Consider the following 14,999-nt stretch of genomic DNA (forward strand, 5'->3'; position numbering starts at 1 on the left):
GGTTGTCCAGCTCTGCTTGAGTCCAGTTCACTATGCCAGCTGTGTATCTAATGACAGGTATGGCCCAAGTATTTATAACCTTGATAGTGTTGCCACCATTCAGTTTGCTCTTCAAAATTTTTCTGGTCCTCTGGATGTATTCTTTGTTGATCATAGTTTTTACATGGCCATGTTTGATATCCAGTTACAAAATGCCCAAGTAGGCTTCTGGCTGGTGGCACTTGATGGTTTGACCATTTGGCATTTCAATGCCTTCACTTTCAGTGATTTTCCCCTTTTTCAGTGCCACTGTGGCACATTTATCCAGGCCGAACTCTTGCTGATGTCATTGCTGAAGATTCGCACAGTGTTGGTTAATGACTGTATCTCAGTTTCTGATTTTCTGTACAACTTCAGGTCATCCATATACAGCAGGTGTGAAAATGTTGGTGAATTCCTAGCAGTTTGGTAGCCTAGGTTTGTTTTCTGTAGGATGAGTGACAGCGGGATTATAGCGATGATGAATAGCAATGAGGACAAAGAGTCCCCCTGGAAGATGCCCCTTCTGATGTTGATCAGTCCATAGCTTTCATTCCCAACAAAAAGCTCAGTATTCCAATATTTCATCGCCTTTTCTATGAATTTCCTGGTGTTTTCATTGACTCCAATGACTTCCAGGCATTTTATGATCCAGCTGTGTGGCAATGAGTCAAAGGCTTTCTTGTAGTCAATCCAGGTCATGTATAGGTTTGTTTTCCTGTTCTTACAGTTCTCCGAAATCATTTTATCAATTAGAAGCTGGTCTTTCGTACCTCTACTTCATCTTTTATTGCCCTTTTGCTCCACTGGCATGATGTCATTTTTTTCTAGGTAGTCCTGAATTCTGTCAGCTATGATACCTGTCAGCAGTTTGAGCATGGTCAGCAAACATGTTATTGGCCTGTAGTTTCCTGGCATGGCTCCTTTCGCTGTGTCTTTCTGTATTAAATATGTTCTGCCAGTTGTAAGCCATTCACTGATATTTCCTGTCTGCAGCATTTTGTTGAACAATTCGGCCATTTTTGCATGCAGGCTGGTCAGGTATTTCAGCCAAAAACCATGCACCTGATCAGTGCCAGGGGATGTCCAGTTCTTTACCCTCTTCACTCTTTCTGCAATCATTTCAGGTGTTATCTCCAGCTGCTGCATATTGCTCCCTGAGATTTCCTTCTCAAACTCCTTTATCCACCCAGCAGTCCTGTTGTTGTGGTTAGCTCTGGCCCAGCTCCTGCCCCAAGGATTGTGGATGTGGGGAAGACACAGTCTTCGGAGAGGGGCGGCATACAAATCCAAATAATAAATAAATGCTGCAGGCCTGTTTTGCCCCCGGTGGAATCTGCTGATGAAGGCTCCTGTGACCAAGAAGACATGAGTGACAGGGAGGAGGAGAATGTGGCAGACAGCTCAGAAGGAGATCAATTATCTAGCTCCTCCTTGGATTCAGAACAAGAGTTAATGATACAGCCACGCATGCGGAGAGCAATGCATAGGCAACAACAACTGAGAGATTATTATCAAAGAAAATGATTGGGTGGGGCTGTGGTAATTAGTGAAGCTGCTATAAAGATCAGCCTGTGGGTTTGGTCATTGTGGAGGATTATCTGATCGTTGTGTTTCGTGACTGCTTTACTGACTTTGACCTTTTGTGTGCTGATTTTTCCCCACTTTGAAACTAAACCAGAGCAAAGTGTGTTTCACTTTGTGAAAGAAGAAGGACTGTGAATTGCCTCACAGCTGCAATCTAAGTATCACAGAACTGATAAGGGACTTGTACAAATTACCAGTTTGTTTGGAAACGAGTGCTCTTTGCTATACCAAAAGAGGGCTTAGGTTAAGTGAATTTTCATTATAAAGAACATTGTTTTGAATTTTCAAACGTGTGTGTGTCTGAAATTTGTACCTGTAAATTTTTGGGAGGGGTCTACTAGAGAGCACGACAGAACACCTGTTATAGTCCTTTTCCACCTCCCAGAGATCTTTCCAGAACTTTGTTGTTATTTTCACCTTTGGCTTTTCAATTTTCTTTTCTTTTTTTAAAAAAAATATATTTTACAAATGTGACATACAAGACAAAAGAAAAAACATACATAAAAACATATATATACAACATTTGGGAAATGAAAGTTTCCCCACTTTTGGGGGGGATGTTTGATCAGAGAATTACACTTCTTTTACATAATATTAATTTTTGAATTCTTTTATTTGACATGTTGCTTTGCATAAATTTTTATTTATTTATTTCTTTTAGCCAATCATAGAATTTTGCCCATGTTTTATAGTAATCTGATTTTTCATTTCCCTCTAATATTTTGGATAGCCTGTCCATCTCCGCACAGTCTAGTATTTTTTTAATTATTATGTTTTCTTCTTCTGTATTATTATTTTATCTGTTTTCCACTGTTGGGCATACAGTGATCCCTCGATCATCGCGAGGGTTCCGTTCCAGGACCCCTCGCGATGATCGATTTTTCGCGAAGTAGCGGTGCGGAAGTAAAAACACCATCTGCGCATGCGCAGATGGTGTTTTTACTTCCACCGCCACCCGCCCTTCGCCCGCCATTGCCAGCTCCGCTTCCCAGCTGAGAAGCGGAGGGGGGGGTGTCCCGAAGCGCGCGCACGCTTGCGGACACCCTAGCTCCGCTTCTCAGCTGGGAAGCAGAGCTGGGGTATCCCCGCGCTCGCGCGCGCCGTCTGCCATTGCCAGCTCCGCTTCCCAGCTGAGAAGCAGAGATGGGGGTGTCCCAAAAGCGCGCGCGCGCTTGCGGACACCCTAGCTCCGCTTCTCAGCTGGGAAGCAGAGCTGGGGTATCCCCGCGCTCGCGCGCGCCGTCCGCCATTGCCAGCTCCGCTTCCCAGCTGAGAAGCGGAGCAGCTGCTACGAGGGGCATTTCACCTTCCCTCCCAGGCAAAAAGATGCCGGCATTCTGGGATGATGGGGCCGGATCTTTTTGCCTGGGAGGGAAAGTGAAACACCGCTCGTAGCAGCTGCTACGCGGGGCATTTCACCTTCCCTCCCAGGCAAAAAGATGCCGGGGAGAGGGGCACGCCTTCCGCCTGGGAAGTCCGGCCCCATCATCCCAAAATGCTGGAATCTTTTTGCCTGGGAGGGAAAGTGAAACGCCGCTCATAGCAGCTGCTACACGGGGCATTTCACCTTCCCTCCCAGGCAAAAAGATGCCGGGGAGAGGGGCACGCCTTCCGCCTGGGAAGTCCGGCCCCATCATCCCAGAATGCCGGCACCTTTTTGCCTGGGAGGGAAAGTGAAACGCCGCTCGTAGCAGCTGCTACGAGTGGCATTTCACCTTCCCTCCCAGGCAAAAAGATGCCGGCATTCTGGGATGATGGGGCCGGATCTTTTTGCCTGGGAGGGAAAGTGAAACGCCGCTCGTAGCAGCTGCTACGCGGGGCATTTCACCTTCCCTCTCAGGCAAAAAGATGCCGGGGAGAGGGGCACGCCTTCCGCCTGGGAAGTCCGGCCCCATCATCCCAGAATGCTGGAATCTTTTTGCCTGGGAGGGAAAGTGAAACGCCGCTCATAGCAGTTGCTACGCGGGGCATTTCACCTTCCCTCCCAGGCAAAAAGATGCCGGGGAGAGGGGCACGCCTTCCGCCTGGGAAGTCCGGCCCCATCATCCCAGAATGCCGGCACCTTTTTGCCTGGGAGGGAAAGTGAAACGCCGCTCGTAGCAGCTGCTACGAGTGGCATTTCACCTTCCCTCCCAGGCAAAAAGATGCCGGCATTCTGGGATGATGGGGCCGGATCTTTTTGCCTGGGAGGGAAAGTGAAACGCCGCTCGTAGCAGCTGCTACGCGGGGCATTTCACCTTCCCTCTCAGGCAAAAAGATGCCGGGGAGAGGGGCACGCCTTCCGCCTGGGAAGTCCGGCCCCATCATCCCAGAATGCCGGCACCTTTTTGCCTGGGAGGGAAAGTGAAACGCCCGTATCCAGCAGAAGCGGCGGGATTCAAAGTGCTGCGGTGGGGGGGGGGCTGTCAGAACAAGGAGCGAGGGGGTTGCGAAGGGGCGCACGCGGCAGAGCTCCGGCGGAGGAGAGGTGGCGGGGAGAAGCTCTCTCTCCCTCCCCCCCGGAAAAAAGAAAGCAGCCTCAGCCAAAGACGCCCAGCGAGAAAGAGACCTCCGCGCCGACTTTTCTCGGCTGCTGCCTACGCCCGGCTCTCTTGGCAGGCAGAAGCAACAAGTCCGGCTCGGAGGCCTCTTTCTCGCTGGGCGTCTTTGGCGGGCGGTGGGTGGGACCAGCGGCGCGGAAGCCAGGGCTGTGGCAGCTCGCCCCCCCATCGCACGTATCCAGCAGAAGCGGCGGGATTCAAAGTGCTGCGGTGGGGGGTGTCCCGACAGCGGCGGGTGAACGGGGCGAGCGAACGAGGCGGGGAAACGAGGCGGGGGAACGGGGCGAGCGAACGAGGCGGGGGAACGAGGCGGGGGAATGAGGCGAGCGAACGAGGCGGGGAAACGAGGCGGGTGAACGGGGCGAGTGAACGAGGCGGGGGAACGGGGCGAGTGAACGATGCGAGCGAATGAGGCGGGGGAACGAGGCCGGCGAACGAGGCGGGTGAACGGGGCGGGTGAACGGGGCGGGCGAACGAGGCGGGTGAACGAGGCGAGCGAACGATGCGGGGGAACGAGGGGAGCGGCGGGCGAACGAGGGGAGCGGCGGGCGAACGAGGCGAGCGGCGGGCGTACGAGGCGAGCGGCGGGCGAACGAGGCGAGCGGCGGGCGAACGGGGCAAGCGGCAAACGGCGGGCGGGCATCAGCGGGATCCGAGGCGGCGGGGAAGACCCAGGGAAGGTTCCTTCAGCCGCCTAGCAGCTGATCTGCTCGGCAGCGCAGCACCAGCAAGGAGCCGAAGATCTTCGGCTCCTCGCTGCTGCTGCGCTGCCGAGCAGATCAGCTGCTAGGCGGCCACTCGAGAGCAAGAGGGGAGAGAAAGAGAGAGAAGGAAAGAGAGATGAGAGAGGGAGGAAGAGAGTGTGAGAGAGGAAGAAGCAACATAGAGAAAGAGAGAGAGAAAGAAAGATGAGAAAGGAAGGAAGAGAGTGACCTCATCGGGTGGGAAAAATCGCGATATAGCGTTCGCGAAGATCGAGATGGTCACAATTGCTGAAAAATCGCGATATAGCGTTTCGCGAAGATCGAGATCGCGAAACTCGAGGGACCACTGTATACTATTCTGGCAGCTGTTAGTATATGTATAACTAGATATCTTACCTCTTTTTTTATTTTTTTAATTGAAAATACCCAATAAATATAATTCTGGGTTTTTTCCGATTTCTTCATTTGCTATTTCTTTTAGCCAATTTGTTATTTTATTCCAAAACTTTTTTGCCTGTGTGCATGTCCACCATCGGTGGTAGAATGTGCCTCTTTCTTTTTTACACTTCCAACATATTGGAGAGGTTTTTGGGAACATTTTTGCTAGTCTTTCTGGTGATAGGTGCCACCTGTAGAACATTTTTAATTGGTTTTCCTTGAATGCGGTTGATCTTGTCATCTGCCAATTGTTAATCCATAATTTTTCCCATTTTTCCAGTTCAATTGTGTAGCCAAAATTCATTCCCCAGCTTATCATATTCTCTTTTACAATTTCCACTTCTGTCTCATAACAAATCAATTTTTTTAATATTTTACATCATTTTTTAATAGTGTCCTGTCCAATTCACCCCTTCCCACCAGAAAACCATATTCCTTTTTGTCTTTTTGGTATGCATCTTTTAATTGTAGATATGTCCACCAATCTAATTTCTTACCGTTATATTCCAATTCTTCCTTTGTTTTTATATTCATTTGTTGATCTAATAATTCTTTATATCTGATTGTATTGTGAGGCCCGATTAAATTTGGATGATATGTTAGTTCTATTGGTGAAATCCATTCTGGTACCTTAGTATATTGTTGTTTTTTAATTATTTTCCATATTTGGATAAGAGAATTTTGTAATACAGTGGAACCTCGACATACGAGCAGCTCTACTTACGAGCTACTCGAGATACGAGCTGGGAGAGGAGAGAAATTTTTGCTCGACTCCCGAGCTCAAATCCGGGATACGAGCCGAGAAGAGCCGGGCTGGCTTGCTTTGCTTCCTTCCCAAGCTGATGCAGAGCCGAATAAAGCGTCACGCCCCCCTGACGCTTTCGGCGGCTTCCGAAGCGACGCTGGGCTCTTTTGCCGCCAAAAGCGTCAGGGGGGCGTGACGCTTTGTTCGAGTGGCTCACTCCGGAAAGGAAGGAAAGTAAACCAGCCCGGCTCTTCTCGGCTCCTATCCCGGCAGTTGGTGAGTGGAGAGGCGGTCGCCTCCCCTGCTGCCCCACTCTGGGGGTCCTTGGCTTCTGCTGGGGGTGGGGGGGGTCCGCGCACATCGAAGAGGCACCTCTCGCCTTCTGCCGCTGGCCGCCCGCCGTGCCGCTTTTCTTCTTCCCGTCGCGCCTTCCAAAGCAGCGCTGGGCGAAAGAGAGCGGGCGGCCAGCGGCAGAAGGCGAGAGATGCCTCTTCGTGCGCTCGATCTCGGGGGTTGGGGGCGAGCTTGCCACCAGGCTCGGCTGGGGGGGCTTGGCTTCTGCTATGGGGGGGGGGCGGCCGGGTCCGGCTCCCGCCGCTGACGCGCCCCTCTGACGGCGTTCGGCGGCTTCCAAAGCACAGGGAAGGGCTTAAGCCGCCGCCTTTTCCCTTCCCTGTGGGAGCGCCAGACCTCTTGTCTGCCCGGCCCGAGGCACGAAACCGCTGTTTATGCCGGGCGGCTCGTCTGGAACGCCAGCAATGCCACCGGGCCGATTGCCGAGCAGGGGCGGGGCGCGGGAGGAGGCAGCGCCCCCCCGGACCCCTCAGGCCGCTCCGCCCGGGATGGGGCTCGACCTGGGTGGAGCGGCCTGAAGGGTCCGGTGCGGCGCTGCCTCCTCCTGCCCCCGCTCGGCAATCGGCCGGGCAGCATTGCTGGCGTTCCAGGCGAGCCGCCCGGCATAAGCAGCGGTTTCGTGGGTGCTGGCAAGCCCCCAGGTCGGCTGCAGTCTTTTAAAACAGCCCCGCCACTTCTCCGCTGACTCCTGAAGCCAAAAGCGAACTTCCGCGCTTCAGGAGTCAGCTGAGAAGCGGCGGGGCTGTTTTAAAAGACTGCAGCCAACCTGGGGGACTTGCCAGCACCCACCCCCCACCCCCCAACTCGGAACCGCGGCTGCGGAGGAAGGCGAATGCGGCTTGGAAGCTGGGAGGGGGACGGAAGAGCTAAGTGGCCAAAGACGTTCCGCCCCCCTCCCAGCTTCCAAGCGGTGAAGTAACGTGAAGGATTGGAAAGCTGAAAACGCCCGGTTTCAGCTTTCCAATCCTTCACGTTACTTCGCCGCTAAATCATGTGGCACCGAACATGCTTTGGGGGTTTAGCTGGGGAGGAGAAGTAGCACCTTCCAAACCCCCAAAGCATGTTCGCTGCCACACGATTTAGCCAGGAAAGGAGCGAAGGAACGTGGAGGATTGGGGAGCTGAAAACGCCCGGTTTCAGCTTTCCAATCCTTCACGTTACTTCGCCGCTAAATCGTGTGGCAGCGAACATGCTTTGGGGGTTTAGCTGGGGAGGAGAAGTAGCACCTTCCAAACCCCCAAAGCATGTTCGCTGCCACACGATTTAGCCAGGAAAGGAGCGAAGGAACGTGGAGGATTGGGGAGCTGAAAACGCCCGGTTTCAGCTTTCCAATCCTTCACGTTACTTCGCCGCTAAATCGTGTGGCGGGGGTTCGCTGCCACACGATTTAGCGGCGAAGTAACGTGAAGGATTGGAAAGCTGAAACCGGGCGTTTTCAGCTCCCCAATCCTCCACGTTCCTTCGCTCCTTTCCTGGCTAAATCGTGTGGCAGCGAACATGCTTTGGGGGTTTGGAAGGTGCTACTTCTCCTCCCCAGCTAAACCCCCAAAGCATGTTCGGTGCCACACGATTTAGCGGCGAAGTAACGTGAAGGATTGGAAAGCTGAAACCGGGCGTTTTCAGCTCCCCAATCCTCCACGTTCCTTCGCTCCTTTCCTGGCTAAATCGTGTGGCAGCGAACATGCTTTGGGGGTTTGGAAGGTGCTACTTCTCCTCCCCAGCTAAACCCCCAAAGCATGTTCGCTGCCACACGATTTAGCGGCGAAGTAACGTGAAGGATTGGAAAGCTGAAACCGGGCGTTTTCAGCTCCCCAATCCTCCACGTTCCTTCGCTCCTTTCCTGGCTAAATCGTGTGGCAGCGAACATGCTTTGGGGGTTTGGAAGGTGCTACTTCTCCTCCCCAGCTAAACCCCCAAAGCATGTTCGCTGCCACACGCGAGCGATCCGGGAGTCCAGGAGGGGGAGAGAAAGAGAAAGAGAGAGGGGGGAGAGAGAGAAAGAGAGGGATAGAAAGAGAGAGAGAGTGAGAGATGCTCAGTGAGCCTTTCTTTGAAGTTGCCTTTCTTTCTTTCTTTCTTGCTCTTTTTCTTTCTCTCTTTTACCTTCCCTTTCTCTATTTCTTCTTTTCTTTCTCCTTCCCATCTTCTACCCTCCCTCCCTCCCTTCACTCATTCCTCTCTTACTCTCCCCTTTCATACGTTTCCTTGCTTCCTTCCTCTGTTCCTGTCCTTCCCCCTTTCTTTCTTTCTTTCTTTCTTGCTCTTTTTCTTTCTCTCTTTTACCTTCCCTTCCTCTATTTCTTCTTTTCTTTCTCCTGCCCACCTTCTTCCCTCCCTCCCTCCCTTCACTCATTCCTCTCTTACTCTCCCCTTTCATAAGTTTCCTTGCTTCCTGCCTCTGTTCCTTTCCCTTCCCCCTTTCTTTCTTTCTTTCTTTCTTGCTCTTTTTCTTTCTCTCTTTTACCTTCCCTTCCTCTATTTCTTCTTTTCTTTCTCCTTCCCACCTTCTTCCATCCCTCCCTCCCTTCACTCATTCCTCTCTTACTCTCCCCTTTCATAAGTTTCCTTGCTTCCTTCCTCTGTTACTGTCCCTTCCCTCTTTCCTTCCTTCCCACCCTCCGTCCATTCATTCACCCATTCCTCTCTTGATCGCTTAAAGCCGGTCCCTGGTGCAAAAAGGGTTGGGGACCTCTGTCCTACAGGATTGGGTGGCAGAGAAGTTGAACATATGTAAATTTAAAAGTTTAAGAAAGTTTACAAGTTAAGTGAAAGAAACTTCATTATTCATTTATATATACATGTACATTTCTTCATTAAAAACATGTCTTTCTGCATAATTTAGACTAACTTTGTGAGTTTTTTGAGGGCTGGAACCAATTAAAATTATTTACATTAATTCCTATGGGGAAAAGTCGTTCGAGATAAGAGCTGCTCGACTTAAGAGCCCAGGTCCGGAACGAATTAAACTCTTATCTCGAGGTACCACTGTATATGCTTTTTAAAATATGTATGGGTTTTGTCTCTTTCGTACCAGAGATAGGCGTGCCAGCCTAATAATAAACCGTGCCCTTCTATTGTCAATATACGTTTATTTTCTAATGTGATCCACTCTTTGATCCATACCAATGATGTTGCGTAATAATATAATTTAAAATTTGGTAGACCCAGACCTCCTCTTTCCTTCAGATCTTGCAATGCCTTTAATTTGATTCTTGCTTTTTTACCTAACCATATATATTTTAATATTACCTTGTCTAATTCTTTAAAGAAATTTTTACCTGGGTTTATTGGAATTGTCTGGAAAAGGAAGAGTAGCTTGGGCAGGACACTCATTTTAATCGAATTAATTCTACCTATTAATGAGAGTTGTAAATTTTGCCAATTTTTTAAATCTACTTTGATTTGATTTATTAAACTTGTATAATTATCTTCTTTTAATGTCGATGTTTTGGCTGTAAGCCATATTCCTAAATATTTCACTTTTTTTACTACTTGCATATTGGTAATTTGTTCTAGATGTTTTATTTGGTTTTTTGTGCAATTTTTGGTGATTATTTTCGTTTTTTGTTTATTTATTTTGAGTCCTGCTACTTCACCAAAATCTTCGATTTGTTTAATTAATTTTGGTGCGGTTATCAATGGTTCCTCAATTATAAATACCAAATCATCTGCAAAGGCCTGGACTTTATAAATTTCTTTTCTTATTTGTAGGCCTTTTATGTCTTCATTTTTTCTTATTTTAATTAGTAGTGTTTCCATCATTAATATAAACAGAAGTGGAGAGAGATAGGGCATCCCTGTCTCACTCCTTTCTCAATTTTAAATTTTTCCGTTTGCTCTCCATTAATTATAATTTTGGCGTTTTGTTCCAGATATATTGTTTTTATTAAATTTGTAAAGTGTTGTCCAAAATTCATCATTTCTAATTGTGTTATCATAAATTTCCAATTTACATTGTCGAAAGCCTTTTGTGCGTCAAGGAAAACCAATGCCATCTGTTTTCCAGGATGTTCCTCATAGTATTCTAGTACATTTGTTATTATCCTCAAATTATCTTTAATTTGCCTCTTGGGGAGAAAGCCATTTTGATCACAGTGTATTACTTGATTCAGAATGTTTTTTAACCTTGCTGCGTAAATTGTGATAAATATCTTATAATCTGTATTTAATAGTGATATGGGTCTGTAATTTTGAATTTTTTCTTTTTCTGTTTCTGTTTTAGGTATGAGTGATATTAGTGCTTCTGTCCATGTTTGGGGTATCTTTGCATCTCGGGCTATTTGATTATAAATATCCAATATATTATTTTCTAATATTTTTATTTCTTGTTTGTATAATTCTACTGGTATGCCGTCTGTGCCTGTTGCTTTGTTGTTTTTTTGTTGTTTTATCGCTGCCTGAAGTTCAACTAAGGTAATTGGTCTATTTAGTTCTTGTCATTGCTCTTCTGTTAATACTTCCATATTTGTTAGTTCAATATACTTTTCTATTTCTTCTTTTTTTACTTCTTCTTGTGTATATAATTTCTTATAGTATTGTATTGCTATTCTTTTCTTTTCTTCCTTCTCATATTTTGTTACCTTGTTCATCTTCTAATCTGTCTATGATTATTTTTTCTTTTTGTTTTCTTAATTTATGTGCTAGCCACCTTCCTGTTTTATTTGCTTGGTCGAAATATACCTGTTTGGCTGTTCTAATCTTTTCTTCTACTTCTTGATGTAACAAATTAATTGCATGTCTAATTTGATCTTTTTTCTCCTTAATTTTTTTACTTTTTGGATTTAATTGCAGTTCTGTCTCTATTTGTTTTAATTCTTGTTCTAATTTTTCCTGTTTAATCTTTTTGTTTATGTTTCATTGCCATATATGATGTTGTTAGTCCTCTGATGTAAGCTTTTGTCGTGTCCCAAAGTGTTTGTGGTGAAATTTCGTCTGCTTTATTTATTTCAAAAAATATTTGTAATTCTTTCTCTAGCATTTCAGTGTACTGCTTTTCCTTTATTATTTTTCTGTCCATAATCCATTTTATTCATTTTTTGTTATTTCCCTTTCTCCAAGTTCATGATATTGGGTTGTGGTCTGCCCAAGTGTTTGCTTCTATTTCAATTTTTACAATTTCATTGTTTATCTGCGGTGTTGCCCAAACCATGTCTTTACACGACCAACTCTGGTGTGGATTTGAATAATATGTATATTGTTTGTATTTTTCGTCTTTTTCTCTCCAAGAATCTTTCAAATATAGCTCCTTAACTATATCCCAAAAGGTTTTAGGGAGGTTTTTCTTTTTTTTTAAATATTTCTGTTTCCTTTATAATCTAATTTATCTGCTACCGCATTGAAATCTCCTGTGTTTCCCCGAAAGTAAGACAGTGTGTTACTTTCTTTTTACCCCCAAAAGCCCCACTACGTCTTACTTTCGGGGTATGTCTTACATTGGAGGTGAGGGGTGTGCGGGGAGCTGCCGGAAAGGAGGCGGGCGAAGGAGGGCGCAGCTCCGGCCGCTCGCCTCGGAGCCGGTCGGCCTCGCTGGCCGCTTGCAGCCGAGCCTCGGCAGGGGAAGAGGCGGTGGCGCTGCGGCAAGGCGAAGGCGAGGGGCGCGCGGGGAGCTTGGAAGCGACGTCATCGGGCTCCCCCCCCGGCAATACCCCCGTGTTTCCCCGAAAGTAAGACATATGTCTTACTTTCGGGGTACGACTTATATTAGCCGACCCCCCTGAAACCCCCGATACGTCTTACAATTGGGGGTGTCTTACTATCGGGGAAACACGGTAGTAGAATTATGTTTTCTAAATCTAATTCAATTATTTTTTTCATGTAGTTTTTTATAAAATTCTAATTGATTTTCATTCGGTGCATATATTACTATTAATGTTAGCAATTTCTGATTCTTTTCTAATTCTATTATTAAAATTCTGCCTTCCTTATCCTTGTATATTTCTTTTGCATTAATCGTTTCTTTCACATATATTGCCACCCCCCTTTTTTTCTGCTAAAGATGTATAAAGAATTCCTAGTTTCTTATTTACTAATAGGTCTACATTTTGTTTGCGTATATGTAATTCTTGCAAAGCAATCATGTCCATTTTTAATTTTTTTAATTTTGTGAATATCAATCTTTTATTAGGATTATTAATTCCATTTACATTAATAGATGTTATTCTTGTGTCTTCTTACATTAACTATGCGTAGTATTTCCGATTCCTTGTTTCTTTTAAGTTTCTCTCCTGTTGTACTTCCTTTTGTTTCTGTTTTCCTTCTTCCAACCTTGGTTTCTCTCTTTCTTCCCTCGGTTCCTCTTCCTCCCGATTTGCTGTCTCTAATTCCTCTCTACTTCCCCTACTTTCCTTGCTAACTTGTTCCTCATATAGTAAATCGTTTTCTTCACAGAATTGTCTTGCTTCCTCCAGTGTATTTATTCTAACTCTCCTTTCTTTCCAAGTTATCATCACCCCTTCTGGTAGCAGCCATCTAAACATTACATTCCTTTGGATCAATTTTCTTGCCAGGAATTGATATTGTTTTCTAATTTCACGAATCTTACGTGGCACTTGTTTAAGAATTATTATTTCTTTACCTCTGTATGATATTGATTGGCTGCGTGACTATTTATATATTTCATCTCTCACCATCCGTCTAGTGAATTTAATATGTACTTCGCGCGGCAGATGGTGCCTTCTTGCATAATTGGTATGTACCTGGTAAAGTTAGTCTATATCCCGCGCCTTCTCTTGTTGGTCTTTATGTAAAATTTTTGCTAAGATTTCTATCATTTTCTCACCCAAATTCTCATCTCGCTCTTCAATTATATTTTGAAATCTTAAACTATATGAGGAAAGATCTAATTCCAATTGTGAAATAGATTGGTCCATATTCTTGACTGTCAACTCATTTTTCTCTTCTATCCTCTCTACCTTCTTTTCTACCTTCTCTACCTTCTCTTCTATTATCTTTATTTTTTGTATATTTTCTTTTAACGTTTGTTGCATATCTACAATCCTTTCATCCATCCCCTTGATCTTGTCTTTTACTTCTTCCATCTCTGTCTTTAATTCTTCATGTTGTTTTTTAGCTTCTTCTCTGTTGCCTTCCAAGGCTTTTGTCATTGTATCTTGTAATTGTACTATCATATCTTGTATTGATTGTAGACTAGTTGTCGAGCCGGACTTGTCTTTTGTTAACATCGTATCTAATGTCTTTTGGTGTATTGGTGAATCTATATTTTGCTTTTTGGTGGTCTTTATTGTTGTAATTATACTAGTCATGTTTTAAAAAGTTATTACATTTTTACACAATAACCTACACTTGTAATCAAGAAAAAAAATTCTTACTTATGATAAATTTATACAGCTTCTGAGATATTTGCAAACTATAGAAGTAAGTAAGATAGGAGAACAGATGCAAAAAGATAATAAGAAGGGTAATGATTACAATAATACAATATTAAATTTATCAATTTCAGTAGATAAGAGGATATTTAATACATTTAATACATTCCCTATACTTAATCTGTAATTAATTAATATTTACTAAGTACTATAGACACTCTTATACAGTAATCAATCTTAACTTATTTCACCATTTACTTGTTTACTTATTTAAACTATTAATTCCTTTCAACTAATATAAAGTAGTAAATTTTACTTAATGTAATGAATATATTTATCAGAAATAGAGACAAATCACAATCAACTTCAAAACTAAATTAATCTAGATGAGGTACTCTAATAAATTTTAATACAAGCCGGGAGGAAAAAGAGGTTATTTAATTACTATTCATATCAAAACTACAAAAAGTAGAAAAAAGGGGATAGAAGTGAGAAGTGGTAATAATAGTTAATAGAAATAAAGAGTCTAGAACAGTAAAAGATTTGAAAGAGAGAAAGAAAGAAAATTTAAATATTTCAAAAAATATGAATTAAAGTAAAAATATTTTTGTATCTGTAAAAATTATTTTTTTAAAAAATTAAATGTAGAAAGCAAAAAAGAAAGAAAAAGTATTTATTAATAATAATAATAATGAGAAAAAAATGCAAAAAGTGAAAAAGATTAAGAAAAAACAATAAGGAGAATAACTTTTTCTTTGTTAAATTAGTCTAGTAAAATTTCGAAAAAAGTTTCCACTAGAAAAAAGGAGAGAAAAAAATAAAAATAACACTAGAAGAATACCGAATAATTAAATGTAGGAAGAACAAAAATTAATTTTGCTATCAGTAGGTCAGGAGGTAAAGAAGTAAAAAGTAAAGGAAAAATTGAATTTGTAGTATCTTCTTCTGTCAAAAAAAAACCAAAGAAAAGGGGTTTCTATATTTCTGTCTCTTTTCCGAAACCCAGTCTCACTTTCTTCCACTTATACTGACAACTTTCGTTTTCTGCTCAGTCACTGTCTTGCTGTTCTTATGTTGCAATGGCGTTCGCAATCAGCAACTTCCTGAACACTTTCCCTTTCTTCTTTTCAGCCTCCTCTTTGCACTATAAATATTCAGTCTTCCTCCAAATAAAGTTACTAATTATTTTTAACTTGTACTCCATCAAAAAAAAGAGAAAAATGTAGTGAAAAATTTAATTTCAATTAGCTGTCAGTTTCGCAGCGTGTGGTTTTAAATTCCTCGGTCT

At 44.2% G+C, this 14,999-nt stretch overlaps 1 protein-coding gene across 3 annotated transcripts in view; it reads left to right on the top strand.

Moving 5' to 3' along the window:
* The window catches only part of NCAPG (non-SMC condensin I complex subunit G), a 281,872-nt gene that overhangs the window by 184,193 nt on the left and 82,680 nt on the right, over positions 1-14,999 (top strand). The window lies entirely within an intron of this gene.

Source organism: Erythrolamprus reginae, chromosome 7 (genome assembly GCF_031021105.1).
Source record: "Erythrolamprus reginae isolate rEryReg1 chromosome 7, rEryReg1.hap1, whole genome shotgun sequence".
NCBI classification, from domain to species: Eukaryota; Metazoa; Chordata; class Lepidosauria; order Squamata; family Dipsadidae; genus Erythrolamprus; species Erythrolamprus reginae.